The following is a 6,000-nucleotide window of genomic DNA, read 5'->3' on the forward strand; positions in this document are numbered from 1 at the left end:
CAAGGAAAAGACGGGCGGATTTTGTATGGGACGGACGTCTTTAATTAGGACGGGCGGATTCTTGATAGTCCGCACGGATTCTGGCACAGATTAAAATCTTGCTTCTGGACGTCATACGGGACGGGCGTCCCGTGAAGAAGACGGACGGATTGTCTGTGACGGGCGGATTTCTTTGAATCCGCTCGGATTCTTCTTCAGTTTCAACTTTTCTTTTCCGCGGGCCCTGGACGGGCGGATTTGCTTGGATCCGAGCGTCTTTGCTTCTTTCTCCTTCTTCTCTCTTCTTTCGTGAAATGATAAACCCCTTTTCACTGATTTTCTCTTTTTCCTTATCTTTTTCTGAAATTTGCTTAGGAAACATGTAAGATGACTCTCTCTCTCTCCTCTCTCATGCAAGAAATTAAATGCAAAAGTAAAATGTACACTATTGTACAAAATAAAAGGTTTCAAGAAATATCTTACAAATGGTGGTTTAAGGTAGGACTCCACCAAACTAGTTCAATTTGTAACAATTCTTATCCATAGAGCTCAAGGCTCTCAACAAAAGGTCAAAAGCTTGTGAACAAGCTCCAAACAAGCATAAGTATGGGTTGCTCCATTTGAAAATGAAATTTGGCCAAGGAGGCTTGTAGAATGTTCTTTTCCTTGCCTCCTCCTTAGTGTTAGGGCGTTCCCAATGCTTTAAGTAAATACATCCATGATTCTTGTTAAGATTAAGCATGAAGTGTGGTTCATTTCCATCCGGGGACTTCCACTTACCAACTTCTTCTTCAATTTGGGTGATGACGATAGCATTTTGATTTTTCAATCCTTCCAAGGTGGAAGGAGAATCTTCATGACTTTGATGATCGGATACCATGGGAGTTGAGATTATGGGTGCCAAATCTTCACAAGTAGTCTCACGAGCAATTTTCTCTTTGAGCTTTTTCACCAAATAACTCTTGTAAGACACTTTGGCTTTTTGAAGAAGATCTAACATATCCTCTTCAATGATCATTGGCTCCATGATAGGTGCTAAGTGGTCTTCATGAAGGATAAAGGAAGAACGTTCTTCTTCATGATAGGGTATCTCGAATGTCTCAAGGATAGGCTCCTCAAGCAAGGTAATATTATGAATCCCTCCTCTAGGTTCATCATCATTGTTGCTATCTTCACGTAAATCATGAATGGGGGCTTCATTTAGCTCTTTTTCTAACACCTCAATGTTCACATTAAAGGACACACCCTCATACTCACAAAGGTTAAGAACATTTGGTTTGCTCAACCTCATGTCTTCCTCATCAAACACAACACTCTCATAGTCACAAGAGCTCAAGGAACTTGGCTCCTCCCACTTCTCATCTTCCATGTCAAAAGTCATTACTTCAAACTCGCATGTATGCTCAATATCCAAGGAACGGTGGTGAGTGATTGCGTGGAATTCTTTTAATTGGGCAATTTGAATCCCCAATTCCTTTCTTTGGATAGCGATGTTTTTAAGAACATCTTCTTCTTTTCGGCTCTCTTCTAGCATTTGCTTGAAGAAGTTTTGTTGGTCTCCCATCATTTGGAGGATCATGTTTTGAATGGGTTCATTTCTTTGTTGTGGGTGGGTGCGAAAATGGTTGTATTGTGGTATTTGAAGTTCATTGTGAAATGGGTATTGGGTGGGGGGTTGTTGTTGATATTGGGTGTGGTAATTTTGGTGAGAAAAATTGGGGTAGTGGTTAGGATTTTCATTGTACAAATAGTAAGGTAGGTTTGTGTTGACTTGCTTTTCAAACTCCCCATACCCATAATTATACTCAAAAGATCTACCACATACTCCATAACTCATGTCTTGAGTCATCATAACTTAAGACAAAGAGATAACTACAAACAATGGAAACTACACAAAAATGGTAAGAACAATCCTTGAGGAACAAGTTCCTCAAGGTGAAAGCAAAATCAAAATAGACAAACAAGTAAGAACTTAATCACATAGCACCATCCCCGGCAACGGCGCCATTTTGATCCGGACGATGTCGTCACTCATCCAATCAAACACATTTATAATACTCAACAAACAACTAGTTAGCGGTAAGTCGAGGTCGATCCATGGGACGGTGTGCTTTGGGTTCTAAGTCTATCTATCTCAATTTATGCTAGTGTCACGATTGATGGGGTTTGTAGTTGTGTCTAGACTAATGCAAGCAATAAGGTAAAACAAGTAATAAAAGGAAAGATGTAAACAATTGATTAAAAGTGCTAGGATATCATGGGGTCATAGGGGATTCATGGTGTTGATCATACAAACATGTTTACAAGGTTGCAAGCAATTATTGTTGTGGGGGAACCGAGTTGGGTTATGTCTTACGGTTCATAGGAAGAGTTGGGTCCCGGAGCCGAATCGATTAGATTGTACAACACCTACAAGTCGACTTACTTTCCTCCTATTCAACTTCTATGCATGGTCTAACAAGACTCGAGTTGGTTTATATCTTACAAGTCAAGTTGAGTAGATAAGAGATGGTAAAAATGCAAGGATTCATAGGCTTAGCATTTCATCAAACATAACATGTGCATAAAGTTGACATCACAACAAGCAAGCAATTTAATCATGTGAACATATTAGATTAAGCATGAATCAATCCCATGTTGGTTTCCCCTAATTACCCACTAATCCTAGCAAGAGACTACTCACTCATTATCATGGGAAACATGTCATTAATGGTGTCAATCATCACAACACGTATAAACATGATAATAGAATGAAGAAATGAACAATAAAGATTAAAGAGTAAAGAGTAAAGGAATTATACCAACTTAAGATGATCCAAATAATAAAGCAAAGAATAATAGAAGAACTTGATTATTGATGGAAAGTTGTCAATCTCCCAATAAAAACCCAATAATCTTCAATTACCCAATAGTAACAAACTTGAATAATAAACTTGAACAATAATTAAGGAGAGATTAATGTGTAATTTGTGGAAAGATTAAAGAGTAATCTATTCTAATCTACTCCTAATCTAATCTAAAGAAGGATTTTCTTCTAGATAAGAGAGGATTGTGTCTAATCTAATAAAACTTGATGGTTTGATTATTACAAATGGGGTATTTATAGTGGAAATTAGGTGGATGCATTAGGGTTAACTAAGGGATAAACTAGTAATTACACTTTTGAGTTGAGCAAGGAGACTCCGGTATTTCTTGAGAGAAGGGCTTCTCTTTTCGTAGCTTCAAGAACACAATCCGTGCTGTGAAGAAATACGTGCGGATTAGAGTGGGGACGGGCGGAATCTGGCAAAGGAATCCGAGCGGATTCAAGAGAATCCGGGCGGATTCGGGTGGAGGAATCCGAGCGGATTCAGAGCAGGACGCTCGGATTGTTTAGTGGAGACGGGCGGATTTGAGACAATCCGCTCGGATTGTTCTTCAGCAGTGGTTCTTCTTCTTTTCTTCCCTTTTTGCTCATTTCCATTTTATTCTTGCGAGATTGGTCTTTAGTCTTTGCTTCCTCTTCATACTAGTCCATCTAATATCATCAATAAGCTTCCAAATATGCACGAAAGACGGGAATTTCCGCCTTATTATCTCCTTTTCTACAAAACATATGAAATGCGATAAAAAAGCAAATAGGAAGGTTTTGACGGATAAAATGGCCATGAGATGCTATAATAGTATGCAAAATAGGCTCAATTAGGGGACTAAATGTGCGCTAATTATGGTCACATCATCATGATAATGAGCAAGCTTTCAACTACTTCTTCAAGGTGTTGAGTAACATCAACAACACCTTGAACATGCCCCCTTGACATCTCACATTGGATGAGAGTTTGGTGGAGTCCTCCCTAAACCACCATTTGTCAAAATTCTTACTCCCTAACTTGCATTTCAATTATTATATTGCATTTTTGGATTTATACTTTTGTACCTTGATCAAGATATTCATCATTTTGAGAGAAGTGAGGGAGGGACTTATGATTTTATTGATGTGTAGTGCTTTACCTTAGTGTGGGGATAGCAATTTCCTAGGCTATTCATGCCTTTGTAGTGCCCCTACAATGAAGAACACGAGAATTGAAGAATGAAAATGACACGGGTTACGAATTACCCACGGATGGACCTGAATCCATGTGGTCAAGAGAGAATCGTAGCGGCCAAATGGACAATCCGATCATCCTGAAGAAACCCGAGCGTCCAAGTAACCAGACGCTCGTCTGGTAGAGCTGCAGAATACAAAAATCTGGTCTGACAAAGAATCCGAGCGTCTCAGCTGAGAATCCGCTCGTCTCATTCTGGACGGTCGTCCTTCATAAAAGACGCTCGTCTTTTGGCTGCAAAAAAAAATCTGGGATATTCTCTGTAAAGGAATCCGAGCGTCCAACCAGAAAGACGCTCGTCCCTCCACAAGTAATCCGCTCGTCTTTCCAGAAAGACGCTCGTCTTGTTGCGTCTTTTCCTGAGCCAAACATTGAAGAATCCAAGCGTCTCGACACCTGGTCCGCTCATCCTCCATTGCATTTTCAAATATAACGGGTATTTTAAACCCTCTTCTCCCTTTCATTCTCATTTCTTAAACCTACAAATACTACCCAAAAACCCCAAAACCCTTATCCTCTCCATCAACAAAATCAAATTTCCTCAACCAAACTCAACCAAATCAAATTCAAACTTCCTCACAACAAAAACTAATCCCTCCTTTTGCAACAACAAGTGATTCAAACACAAAAATCTTCAGGTTTTGAGTCGATTTTTAGGATACAAAACAACATTCATTCATCCTAAATCGATTTGGGTATCACTAAAAATTGAAGATTTCAATCCTTCATTGGTCTAATCAAGCAAAGGAGAATGACAAGAACTAAATGAGGCAACAAGGCACCCCAAAAGAAGACACTTTCCAAAAGGCAACTAGCTCTTCAAGGAAAACAATTGTCAAAGGCATTGGTAGTCCATGAGGCAAGGTTGGAGGTTCAACAACAAGATCCCCCTATAGAAGCTACAACATAAACAACTCCGGTCATTGAACAATTATCCCATTATCCGGAGGTAATTTTCACTTCCGACTCTCATAGGGAGAAATTCATTCTCTTTGCTAAGAAAACCATCATGTCTACTAAGTTTATTTGTGAAGATGCATTGTCAAAGTTGGGTATTCTTGAACAAACCAAAACCTTCTTTGAGTCTATGGGATTGGGTAAATTGTTTACAATGAAAGAATTGACATACCCCTCCCTCACCTTGGAATTTTTAAGTTCTTTGAAAGTCACAAGGGTGGAGACTCGGACCAACATCGAGTTTCGTCTTGAAAATGTTGATAGACGCATAACTTATGAAGAATTGGGTAAGATATTAGGCCTTAGTGATAACCCGAAATATACAAAGACTCCTATCAAGTATGACCCCGCTTCTCTTTGGATGGCAATTTCCGAAAAGAAATTCATACGCTTTCATGATTGTCGTGCTCTCTTAGTCCACCATCCGGGCATTAGAGTATGGTATAAGGTCATTGGGAATACTTTGATAGCTAGAAATGGCATAAATAATCTTACCAAGCTCGATTGTATTCTCCTTGAGTCGGCCTTGAACATTTGGAGGGAATTTACCAAGCCATACAATGCTCTAAGACTTTTGGTTGAATGATGGCTTAATGTCGATTGTGGCAAAGAGGCACTACCTTTATTGTCAATGGAGGACTAGTTACCCATTTGGCTAAGCATTTTAACTGGGATTTCAACAAAAACAACACTTAGGTGCCGGTTAAAGGAGGCCATCTTGTTGATATGGACACCATGATTCACAAGTTCAAGTGGGTCAAGCACGACACTCTTGACAACAAATATGGGTGGTTAACAAATGAAGCTAGATCCTTCACCTTGCCTTCCAAAATTTGCTGATTGAATATTCACCGACCGAACTACCTTCTCCCACTCTCCGAAGAAACCAAGTATATCATTCAACAACAAAGGGGCGAAGTTGCCGAGCCCTCCTCCTCCATTATCACCCCACCTTACCCATTTGAATACCACGAGTTCA

Source organism: Silene latifolia, chromosome 2 (assembly GCF_048544455.1).
Source record: "Silene latifolia isolate original U9 population chromosome 2, ASM4854445v1, whole genome shotgun sequence".
NCBI classification, from domain to species: domain Eukaryota; kingdom Viridiplantae; phylum Streptophyta; class Magnoliopsida; order Caryophyllales; family Caryophyllaceae; genus Silene; species Silene latifolia.